This window comes from Rana temporaria, chromosome 10 (genome assembly GCF_905171775.1).
Source record: "Rana temporaria chromosome 10, aRanTem1.1, whole genome shotgun sequence".
Classification (NCBI taxonomy): domain Eukaryota; kingdom Metazoa; phylum Chordata; class Amphibia; order Anura; family Ranidae; genus Rana; species Rana temporaria.
Window position 1 is genome coordinate 45,823,094 of NC_053498.1, and position 13,405 is coordinate 45,836,498.

The window sequence follows — 13,405 nt, forward strand, 5'->3', positions numbered from 1 at the left end:
TGGCTGCAAACAGCTGTCTAGGCCAATTCCAGGTCTTAGTGCATCCTTCTCATTCTCTGCATTGGGAGGTTGTTGGTCATGGCCTTCCTGTTGCTCAGAAGCAGCCAGTAAACATGCAGACTATACCTCTGATGGATCACAATTTTCGATACGTTCAAGTATCTCCATCATTTCAGTTTCATCACAACTGTCGAGTTCCATCCCATCATTATTATCATCATCATCATCATCATCATTATCATCAGCGATTGTCTCATCCAGTATAACAAGTAAATTATGCGCAAGAACTTTTCAGAGTATTGTTATTGGAGGCAGCATAGTCAGTATAAAAAGCTGAAATCAGAAAAAGTTCCGGCTGTTAGGGTGGTGATGGGAGATGTGCGTGTATGCTTAGATGGGGGTATGTACTCAGGGCTGCCATCAGTAGGAAACAGAGACCATGTTCCAAATCTAGGAGACAAACAAGGAGAGAGGCGCCTCTGGGTGCAATACTTTAAAACAGTTTAATTTTAAAAGAGCCTCAATAAAAATAATTTTACAACATTTTTTTTTAAAAGAGCCACAAGTTAAAAACCACTCACATTTTGGTGGTCAATCAAAGGCATGTAGAGGAAATTTCTCCAAAAGGAGAGGTGGATGTCATCTGGTGCATCTGGTGGGTTTCTTCCTCCGGTCCCTGGTATAGCGCTGTGAAGTGCAGGGGATCAGTCCTTCTGCCGCTGATGGTTTCCGGTGTTTTGCGGTGGACAGGGGGATCCTGGGCAGACACTGCAGGCGCGTGGGTACCGATGGACGAGCGGGGATGACGTCACCAGGAAAGCGACGCGTTTCCGAATGCTGGCAGCAAATGACAGGGCTGCCGCATTCCTTTCTCAAGCTAGTGATGAGGAGCACGGAGCTAAACTTTGTATGGTAAGGAAGTGGGAGGGGCTAGTCGGGAACAGACTGCGATAGGTTAAAAGCTAAGAGCTGGGCGGGGAGATGTCGGGACGAGAAATAAATAAATAAAAAATATATGCAGAGACGGAAGTAAAGAAAAAAATGTGTGATGATGAGACAAAACGATGTGTGGGCATAAAAAAGTATATGTAACCGAGATGTGGTATTGTGTAATTATATGGACTGGAGGTATGATTACAGAAAAGGGCTAGTGTTGGACTGGGGAAGGGATTAATTTATGACTGGAGTGGGCGCAAAGGAAACGGGGGGAGGGGGGGTTCCTTTAGGAGAAAAAGGGATTAGGTTAAGGAAAGAGGTAAGGAATTTAATATACTGTTAATAATATGTGGCCATCAAACTGAGTAATATAGGAGGGGGGGGGGGTTTGTTAGAAAAAGGTGGAAAGGGAAAATTAGGGATATGGTTTAAAGGAAATGAGTGTGAATTTAATTAAAGGCATATACATAAAAAATTATTATATACATAAAACATTTTGGCCAAAGGATGGAAAGGGAAGGGAACCGGGGGGGGGGGGGGTAAATGAGGAAGGGATAAGGTAGTCTATGTGGATATAAGTATATATTCTCACACCAACGTGGTGAGAGGTATACATACATGTAGGGATGGACATGAGATAAGGCAATAATGGTACTAAAAGTTCAATAAGGTAAACCATATACATGTCAGAATGTATATGAGGATAGAGACTTATACGGTCGGAACAAAAACATTATTATGAACAAACAATATTCTTATAGAAGAAAATTATGCAATAGCACACATATACATACACATGCACATACACGCGTACATATACATACATATATATATATATATATATACCTACATACAAAAATATACATATATATATATACATAACTACATAATACATAAGGTATATTATACTGAAGGTAATGAAGAAATGGGGAAAAAAAGGGGGGGGAGACAAAAAGGAGAAGGAAGGGGTGGGGTGGGGGAGGGGGGGAGAGAAACGGAAAAAAGAGGGAAGGACACGGAGGCGGGGGGGGGGGAGAGGGAAATAAAGGGGGGGGGGAAAGAGGAGGGGGAAAGGGGGGTAGTTTGGACCGGGTTATCAGTTTTCATATTGAGGTAATACTTACACCCGCCAAGACTATAAGTAAACACCGGCCAATTAACCCAGACTATGAATAGGCCTGAAAGTAAAAAATGGTAATGAAGGTATTAACAATGGATTTTAATATATGGTGTGATGGGGAGTAGGGAACTATAAAGGGGAAAGGGGGGGGAAAGGACAAGGGAGGGGGGAAGGGGGGTTATTTGGAGATGGGGGGGGGGAGAAGCTAAAAAAGGAGTGGGTGGGAGATAGATGATTATAAGATGGTGGAGATTTCAATGCTCTCATTCATGCCGCCAGGCGAGAGGGTATCCAGACTGTAGATCCAGTATGTTTCGCGGGCACACAGTTTTTTGAATCTTTCAGCTGGGGGGAGTGTTTTATCCATTTGTTCTATTATCCAAACTTGGAGTCCTGAAGTTGATTGTTGATGTAGCATAGTGAAGTGTCTGGGGACACTGTGTCTCATCCACTCTGATTGAAAAATCACTGTAGTCGGGGTGTGTGTCAATGAGTTTTGACAGACCTGCTGCTACTACATTTTTCATGTTGACATTGTGAAACAGCTGGTGGCCTTTGTAAGTCAGACGTCTTTTCAGCTTCACTCTGTGTAATTGGGATGTGCTGCGCGATCTTGGTAGAGTATTGACCATGGTTTCCACCTCGGATGGCACACACACTGCCGTGTATAGCTGCCTGTCGACCTTTGGGAAGTGTGATGATCTTGGCAAATGGCAGTATTTTGGCCGAAAGTTGTCTTTCCAGCACATTCAAATCGCAGAGCTCTGGAGGAATGGGCAAATACACCAAAAAGGAAAACTCTGCGCTCCTGAAAGTTCACCAATTATAAATCCACTTTGGTGAACTTTCAGGAGCGCAGAGTTTTCCTTTTTGGTGTATTTGTGGTACTTCAGGGTATCCGGATCTCTGCAGCACGGACTGTTCTCAGCCCATACGAGGGTTTCAAGTATTTCATGGGATATTAGTTATTTCCCATTGAGCGCCAGTGATTTTTTTGTATCAATATTGCTGGAGGAATGGGCGCCAGCTCCATGTTTTTAGCCACAGCGATGGATGATTTGTGTCCTGCTTTTAAATGTGAATCACAGTTGTGACAAATCCATTCTTTGGGCCTTTTATCTGGTACGGTGCATTGTTCAGGGCCTTGACAGTGATTGTTGCACACATGGACATATTTCCCTGTCAAAACAGGCAGCAACAATGTGTAGATTCTTCTTGTAATTGCTGTGAATGCAATGTTTCACTTGGTTAGGGAAAAGGGTGCGATGACACATCATGCACACAAAAGTTGGCCCATTCATGGAAAGTGGATATAGCTGTCTGCATTAGGCTGTTGTCCACTGGTTGACTGCTTTTCCGCATGACACAAGTCCATTGTCTGTATTTCATTCTTATTTTGACGTTTTCTGAAAGCAGGATCAATTATGGTATATCCTGGTGATGTATTGCTTCTGCTTCAAGTTGAAATCGGCATTTGTCACATATCTTCTGGTGATGTATTGTTTCTTCAAGTTAAAATTGGCATTTGTTGCATATTTTCTGGTTGTGTATTGCTATGGACTGGTTGCTATGGACTGGTTGCTATGGATGGCTGCAATGGACGGGTTGCTATGGACTGGCTGCTATGGGCGGGTTGCTATGGACTGGTCGCTATGGAGGGTTGCTATGGAGGGTTGCTATGGACTGGTTGCTATGGAGGGTTGCTATGGACTGGTTGCTATGGACTGTTGCTATGGACTGCTTGCTATGGTCTGGTTGCTATGGAGGGTTGCTATGGACCGGTTGCTATGGACTGGTTGCTATGGACTGGTTGCAATGGATGGGTTGCCATGGAGGGTTGCTATGGACTGTTGCTATGGACTGGTTGCTATAGAGGGTTCCTATGGACTGGTTGTTATGGACTGGTTGATATGGATGGGTTGCTATGGACTGGTTGCTATTTAGAGTTGCTATGGACAGGTTTCTATGGATGGTTGCTATGGACTGGTTGCTATAGAGGGTTGCTATAAACTGGCTGCAATGGACTGGTTGCTTTGGATGGTTGCTATGGATTGGTTGCTATGGATGGTTGCTATATGCAGGGCGTGCTAGTATGCAGAAGTTACGCAGAGCCTAAAAAAACAGAGCTAAATCCCCTCAGCCTTGTGTGGGAGGGGATTTGCTATGGACTGGTTGCTATGGACGGGTTGCTATGGATGGGTTGCTATGGACGGGTTGCTATGGATGGTTGCTATGGACTGGCTGCTATGGACTGGTTGCTTTGGATGGTTGCTATGGAGGGTTGCTATGGACTGCCTGCTATGGACTGGTAGCTATGGACGGTTGCTATGGTCTGGTTGTTATGGACTGTTGCTATGGAGGGTTGCTATGGACAGGTTGCTAAGGACGGGTTGCTATAGACTGGTTGCTATAGAAAGTTGCTATGGACTGGTTGCAATGGACGGGTTGCTATGGACTGGTTGCTATGGAGGGTTGCTATAGACTGGCTGCTATGGACTGGTTGCTATGGACTGGTTGCTATGGACAGGTTGCTATGGACTGGTTGCTATGGACTGATATGTATAAAAATATGTAGAAAAAAAAAAAATGAAGAAGCAACAGAACACTAATGAAGTCCTCTCTGCTCCTCATATTAGACTAATAGCCAGGACAATGCAATATGCTTGACTGAGACCCTCTCTCTTCTAGCCATGCAGAGGATTACAGGAAACAACGTGAATGGAAAATTCTGGCACTTATACCAGTTGTCTTTTTAAATGGATTTAAAGAAAACATGTGCCGATAGACATAGATAAACTGTTTTTGACCTCTTTCCAAAAATGACACACTCCCAGTACTTTGCACTATTGACTCAGAACAAGTATGCAACAAGAAAAGTCAGAATTCTAAGTGTCCAGGGTCCGAGTCTCAGCATCGAGACTAATTTCTGTAAGACTGGGTGACCTCTGACGAATGCGGCTCGCAGCAGGGGTCCGGTGCATCCCTGTTCTCCACTTCAATGACGAATCATGGCCAAATTTTTGCCTGAATTCGGCCCTGAAACTGAGCCAAAGATGCAGTGTTCCTGTGCAAGCCACTCCACAGCTGAAACGGAGATATGTGAACTGGCTCCATAGAGAGCCAGTCACAATCTCCTGTTATGCAAATTGGATGCAGGAAAACTCACATCAAATTCGCATAGGTGTGAACCCAGCCTCAAGGTTTCCTTAAATAGTTTCCTTTAATAGTTTAATAGATCTATAACAGGTCAGATGGTGGTGTTTTTATATCTGTCTGGAGTTTATCTTTTAGGCAAAGGTTAGTGATAAATTAGCTTTAGCAAAGAACTCAGCTAGAAGTATATGTGGTGTATGCTAAGTGTGTATGCATTCTTGTTTAGTAGTGAGCCAGTCAAATGTAATTGGCTTCAAACATGCTCAGGACAAACATAGATCTATACTAAGAAAAAAGGTTAATGAAAAAAATTCACGTAGATTACAAAAAAAAAAAAACACCAAGCCTATTTTTTCAACAATTTATTAACAAAAAGTTCATACACATGATCACAAATAAAAAATTCTAAAAAGAACAATTCCTCCTATAAAGTGCAAAATACATCAGATTAATTACAGCAGGAGTAGAACCTTTTTCCATAGCGCAATTGCTAAACAAAAAAAAAAAGATAGAAACATAAAATAGAAAATAATTAAAATAAATATAGGATCGCTTCAAATAATAACCAACATATATGACAAAAGCATATAGTACAGAAACCCAAAATAATAGTTTAACAATCAACCACAATGGTTTTGTCCACTTGCAAGCTATATATTAAGGCTGTAAAATAGGCCAGCGGGTAATCCTGAATACCATGGATTACCCGCCTTTAATTGCCACCAGTTGATCTGGGGGTTCTGCATTAGATGGACAGTATCACTAGATAATCCAGATTATCAATTTCCATGTTTTTAAATGTTTGAAAATCATAATATTATCCAATCTCTTTTGACTATGTATTTATCTTTTGTACAATAAATGAATGTTTGTTTTTCAATAGACACAATTTTTTCTCATTTTGTTTGTTTCCCAAAAAATCCCATCTTCAGAGGTTATTGCAATTTTTTCAATTATATTAATGCTGTATACAGTAAAGTGAGAACTGAAGGCAAGCACCCTTTCCAAACATGTCTATTTCCAAACATGCATTTCCTGGTATTTAATTGTATGGAAGTGTATTGTTTCTGTTTGTTTTTATTCAAAAGAATCTTTAAAACATACACACAATTCACATTACATTACATTTACATTAGACATGCACCAGAGTTCATGTTTAACTACTTGCCGTCGCCGCACCGTCATAATACGTCCACAAGGTGGCTCTCCTAGGCGAGATCACGTATTATGACGTCCTACCCTTTAGCCGCCACTAGGGGCGCACGCGCGCCGCCGGAGGCGCGCGCACGCGCCCCCCGCTCGCCCCCGACTCCCGTGCGTGTGCCCGGCGGGCGCGATCGCCGCCGGGCACACGCGATCGCTCGGTACAGAGCGGGGAACGGGAGCTGTGTGTGTAAACACACAGCTCTCGTTCCTGTCAGCAGGGGAAATGCTTTTCTTCGGTTCATACACTGTATGAACCGAGGATCAGTGTTTCCCCTAGTGAGGCCACCCCCCCCCCCCACAGTAAGAACACACCCAGGCATACTTAACCCCTTCCCCGCCCCCTAGTGTTAACCCCTTCACTGCCAGTGGCATTTTTATAGTAATCTAATGCATTTTTATAGCACTGATCGCTATAAAAATGCCAATGGTCCCAAAAATGTGTCAAAAATGTCCGAAGTGTCCGCCATAATGTCGCAATACCAAAAAAAAAAATCGCTGATCGCCGCCATTACTAGTAAAAAAAATATTAATAAAAATGCCATAAAAATACCCCCTATTTTGTAAACGCTATAACTTTTGCGCAAACCAATCAATAAACGCTTATTGCGATTTTTTTTTACGAAAAATATGTAGAAGAATACGTATCGGCCTAAACTGAGGAAAAAAAATGTTTTTTTATATATTTTTGGGGGATATTTATTACAGCAAAAAGTAAAAAATATTCATTTTTTTCAAAATTGTCGTTCTATTTTTGTTTATAGCGCAAAAAATAAAAACCGCAGAGGTGATCAAATACCACCAAAAGAAAGCTCTATTTGTGGGAAAAAAAGGACGCCAATTTTGTTTGGGAGCCACGTCGCACGACCGCGCAATTGTCTGTTAAAGCGACGCAGTCCCGAATCGCAAAAAGTACTCTGGTCTTTGGGCAGCAATATGGTCCGGGGGGTAAGTGGTTAAGTACACTTAACCCTACATAAATATACATAACAACAATAATAACAGCACTGTCGATATGGGTCTATCCTTCACCTTTTATTTACCTCCTTCCCTTTTCCCTCCCCCTTCTCTTGTCCCCCCCCCTCCCTCCCCCATACCAAGAAAAAGGGGAGGAAAAAGAGAAAAAAAAACACAACACACCCCCCTTCCCCAATCCTATTGAGTGTTAAATCAATATTTAATTCTTTATTTATTCCCTGTGGTTCCTAAAAAAAAAAAAAAAAGCACACCACATCCCCCATCTTGTTGAAATACTACGTGTAGATTTATCCCCTAGTTAATACTCTATAACTCCTGTATTTCTATTTATTTTTTAGGGGGGACAAAAATCCCCTTTTCTTAAACATTCTCCTTGTGATCTCCTATTAAAGTGTCTTTATGTGAATTTACCCTATGTTTACTCCCTTTGACTAAGTATATTATTTTAGGGGGGAGAGAATGGTTAACAATTTTGCCCTTCAGGTCCACTCGTGAAAATAATAATAAAATAAAATAAAAAAAACACCTCCCTCTCCCATGGGGGGGGGGGAGGGCTCACTACGTCTGAATTTTACCAAACTCACAACAGTCTTCCCTGCTCATGTAGTCCAAGTAGAGCTGGGATTGTTTGAAATCCACCCAACCTCTCCAAATCCCGACTTCTCTCTGGTTAGGTTCCCAGTACTGGTCCTCCTCCATATTTCTTGTCCTTTCTACTTCCCTTAACCATTCCCGTATCGACAGAGCCTGCTTTTCCTTCCATCTTTTCGGGATCAGTATTTTTGTTATATTTAATATGATTGGGGTAATTGATGTTTTATATTTTTTCCTGGGTATAGCTGTTGCGTGAAACAAACACTGCCAGGGGTCTAGACTAATCTCTGTTTTACTGATCTCTTTAATTAACTCTATTATTTGCATCCAGTATAGTTGGATCTTGGGGCACTGCCACCAAATATGGGCATGGGTTCCCACCTCCCCACACTTCCTCCAGCATAAAGATGACACCTGGGGGTTTATCTTATGTAATTTTGCTGGGACATAGTACCATTTAACTAGTAATTTAAAATTCATTTCTTTTATCCGAGTATTTATCGATGTGGAGTGTACAAAATCTACAAAATTGTATGGAAATTTAGAGTACTCTTTGAAGTTTCACTTTTATGAGAAAACCCTCTACATGTTGGTTATATGTTCCCATTTACAAAGCGTACCTAAAATAAATAAATAAATAAATAAAAATTTACCTTTTGAACCCCATTCGCACTGATTGCCAGTCAGTGTAATTTCATGTGAGGCTTGCCGACATCTGGGTGACTTCATGCACAGATGTCTATGCAAGTCGCACATGAAATCGCCAAAAATAGTGCAGCAAACTTTTTCAAGTGCAAGTCGGAGTCGCACTGATTCGGCACGAATAGGGTGCGTCTTGTCATGTAATTTTAAACTGTCATATTGCATGACAAGTCGCACTGGTGTAAACAGGGTCTTACACATTTTTTAGGAGGTGTCATGGCTGACTGCAAACATTTCTGAACAAGTTCATTAAGAGTCTGTCCCAACAGAAAATTTAAAGTTGACCTAAACCCATTGATTAACGGTTTCAAAAAATAGCTAAATCCCTGGCATGATGGAAGTGCTAAGTGTCACATTTGCTTTTGCTCTCAACTAAACTCAAATTTTGCAAATTGCTGGTGTCATAACTGATCACATGTGTAGCACCATGGCATTTGCAGATCATACAGTGGCTAAGATGGCAGCTTCCTAGGCTGAAAAGGTTAGGAGGGTTTAGTTCTGCTTTAAGGACCGGCTGAGCTTCCTCTCATTAACATAGATTCAGATGACCAGCTTCTAATCTTTAACCCTTTGTTAGGGTAGACTGTTCAAATCTAGTTTGTAACTGATAATGGGATCTGCCAGCCAGCACAGTACAGACAGGGATAAGTATGGCAAACACAGCTGTCAAATCCTCCCATAAACAATGTGAACCAATTTAGATTTTTTTCTAGAGTTTCTGGATATAAATAGAAAGCTGCAATTTTTTTAAATGTTTTTTACGGTTATGCTATGTGAATGGGATGCATAAACACTTTGGGCCAGATTCACATACATTTAGATAGGCGCATCGTATCAGAGATACACTACGCCGCCGTATCTTACCTGGCTTTAAGTCGATTATCTTATTTTGTTTCCTGTATATATGTTCTACTAGATTCAAATATCTATGCTCCTGAGGAAGCGCTAGTTCAAACGCGCAACATGTAAAAAGGTATTGGCGTCATTCCTTTCCTTGGGGGACACGTGCGGACTCCTGTGCAATCTGGGCTTTTAGGACTCTGTCTTGTCAGCCTTGTCTACAATTTCCTTCTTTCTATCGATTGGGGATTCATAGGCTGCTTTGGTAGATTTAACCATTTGCCTATTTGTGTCCAGCCCATTCTACCTAGCACTGAACTACCGCACGTTTATACCCCTGGATTTGACATTTATTGCTTACCAGCAATTGACTGCCCCAACACCTTTTACCTTTTTGGTTTCGTGTTTATGATACTACCCCTACAATAGGCTGGATCAGTATTAGTCTTTATACACAGCCATTGTGGGGATAATACACGACCGTCGTTTGCTTACCCCCAACGCGGCCTATCTATTCAAATATCTATGCTCCTGAGGAAGCGCTAGTTCAAGCGTGCAACATGTAGAGCAAGCCCTCCATTAACCTCTCTTTGCTATGTGCGCTAATAGGCTCGCCCTTCGTATATTGTCGCCTGCTTGTCGCATAGGCATAAAACCAACTTGGTCGCGATTAATCAGCGTTCCAATGATTTTATTAAGGCGATTTGCTAATATTTTGGCTAGTATTTTGATATGCGTATTCAACATGGAAATAGGACGATAATTTGCACTAAGGGTGTCATCCGAATGTGGTTTAGGGATCATAAATATTATGGCCAACAATGATTCTTGCCTAAAGGTTTTTTGTTTTAGTAAGTCATTAAATGCTTCTGCAATCCTCGGGGAGATAAGGTCCTTGAAAGTTTTATAATATCGGGCTGAGAATCCATCAGGTCCTGGTCTCTTATTTAATTTGACTTCTTTAATGGCAGCTGCTACATCGTCTTGTGGGATTGGTTTTTCTAGTTGTGTTTTTTGAGTTTCATTCATTTGTGGTAATTGGATTTGTGAGAAGAAAGAGTCTGCTTCCGTGTCATTAAATGTATTAGCCTCTGAATAAAGTGTTTTTAGGTGGGAACTGAACTTCTGTACTATTTTAAGTGGGTTACTAGTAATAATGTTGTTTGCTATTTTAAGTTTGATAGGTTTGAAGGACTTATTAATAGAGTTCAATGCTCTTGCTAAAAATGTGCCAGGTTTATTAGAGTTCTTATATAATGTATGTTTAGTTCTATTTAATGCTTTGTCTGCTGAATCAGTAAGGAATAGATCATACTCTAAACGCGCTTTGTCAAGACGATTTTTGGCGGTGGGAGTATGATTATTTTGGATTATTCTAGTTGTCTTGCCATTTGTTTGCGTTCTCTTTTAAGGATCCCTAATTGTTGTTGGAATGTTCCTCTTAATACTGGTTTGTGCGCTTCCTAAAGCGTGAGTGGGGATATTTCTGGACTCGTATTATGCTTTAAATATTCTTTTAGGGCTTGCTCAATTACTAAACAATAAGTAGGATGCTTGATATTTTGGAGGAGCATATGGGGTTTTGTCCAAAAATGGAAGGAGGACCCTCTGGGTCTTTGATTTCTGATTGCAGTACGAATGGTGTAGTTTGGTGAAATGCTATTAGGGTTCCCCTTTTCTTGGTAGTAGAAGATTAACCTCCGGAGTACTACTCGGGTTACACAATATAAGATCGTATCTTCAACTTTGCTTTCTAATTAAGCCTTTGTATACTGAGACTATATAATTGTTGTTATAACCCCTGTAGTACCAGCTATTGACTTGATTTCTAATTTTGATTTTATGTTTATAACTGATTTTATGATATTTCATACCAATAAATGTTCTAGTTTTTTCATACAAATTGTACTGTGTGCCCTTAAAGCCCAAACTATTAGCTTTCATTCAAATTCCCTTAATATCGGGGCGTTGGCACATTTTCAAACTGGTGCATCCGCAGTATCACCCTGCGACTTATGCACGTTAAAATAGGCCTTCTCTTTTTCAAATGGCTTTAAGTCGAATCCAGGAAGATTTTGCGCCGTAAGTTACGGCGGCGTAGTGTATTTCTGGCGGCGGAATTCAAATCGGCGATTAGGGTGCGTGATTTATTTAAATGAAGCGCGTCCCCGCGCCGATTGAACTGCGCATGCTCCATTTCGAAATTTCCCGCCGTGCTTTGCGCGAAATGACGTCGCAACGACGTCATTTTTTTTAACTTAGACGTGACTTACGTCCATCCCTATTCACGGACAACTTACGCAAAAAAAAAATCAGATTTTGACGCGCGAACGACGGCCATACTTTAACATGGCAAGTCTATCTATACGCCGCAAAATAGCAGCTTTAACTATACGCCGGAAAAAGCCGACTAGAGACGACGTAAGAGAATGCGACGGCCGCGCGTACATTCGTGGATCGTCGGAAAAAGCTCATTTGCATACCCGACGCGGAGAACGACGCAAACTCCACCCAGCGGACGCCGAAGTATTCTACGATCCGAAGGCGTACGAAGCCGTACGCCTGTCGGATCGAACCCAGATGCCGTCGTATCTTGGTTTGAGGATTCAAACTAAAGATACGACGCGGGTAATTTGAAATTACGCCGGCGTATCAGTAGATACGCCGGCGTACTCTGACCCTTTATGCACTCCTGTGTACAGCCTTATATTAGTTTTACTCTAGGCCTTTAAAATTGTTGTTTACTACAAAAACAGAGTCTGGCTGAGAATTTTTTTTGCAATAAATAGGTATAATACAAATATAACTCCTACAACCTGTTTGTAGAGGGCATTATAAATAAATACAAATAGAATTCAGAAATTCAGAATTTTGCATATACTGTATGTTTAAAATGTACAGTATATGGATCAATCTAAATTTTATCTTGACTGTCAATAATATAGCCAATGTAATATTTAGCGAAGCTAGTGATTAACAAGTTAGACTACAGTTGAGTTACTCTGCCATTCTTTATAGTAAATCTACTGACCAACCAGGTACCATAGACATGTAGCTTGAATTGTGCACTAGTGTCTGAAATACCAAGTCAGGTTGTCATCAACGTTTAAACATATTTAAACGTTTAAGCATATTTTGCTACCACTTCAACTCAAAATAATTTAACAATTCTAATAACAAAAACAAAAAAATATTCAACAGCTTAAATTAAAATACCAATAACAAATAAATATTAAATAAAATAAATAAATCACAACAAACATGTTACTGTTGATCTTGGTTTCACTTGTTCCTGGCCATTTCTTCCATGTAAATAATTATTTGAAAGCATCACATGCTATTTGGTGTGTAAATGCACCTATTATGTAGCTGCCATCGTGTCTATAAGATCCCTTTCACACTGAGGGCGCTATAGCATTAAAAATAGCGCCTGCAGTCCGCCCTAAATGTGCTGCTCCATTATCTCCAGTGTGAAAGCCTGAGGGCTTTCACACTGGAGCGGTGCGCTAGCAGGACGGTAAAAAAGGACCTGCTAGCCGCATCTTTGGAGCGGTGAAAGAGCTGCCTATTGAAATCAATGGGACAGCGCGGCAATACTGCCCGCAATGCACTGCTTCAAATCCCGAAAGCCTGAATGAAGTTGCATCTGAAATCCGAGTGCTTTCACACTAAAGCGCCTGAAAAACACCCCAATGTGAAAGGTGTCTTAGCGTTAAAAAAAAAAAGCCTGTAAAGTGCCTGAAAGAAGCCTCATCTGCAATCCCAATGTGAAAGCCCAAGTGCTTTCACATTGAGGCGCTGCGCTGGCAGGGCATCAAAAAATGTCCTGCAAGCAGCTTCTTTGCAGCGCTTTAGGAGCAGTGAATACACTGCTCCTAA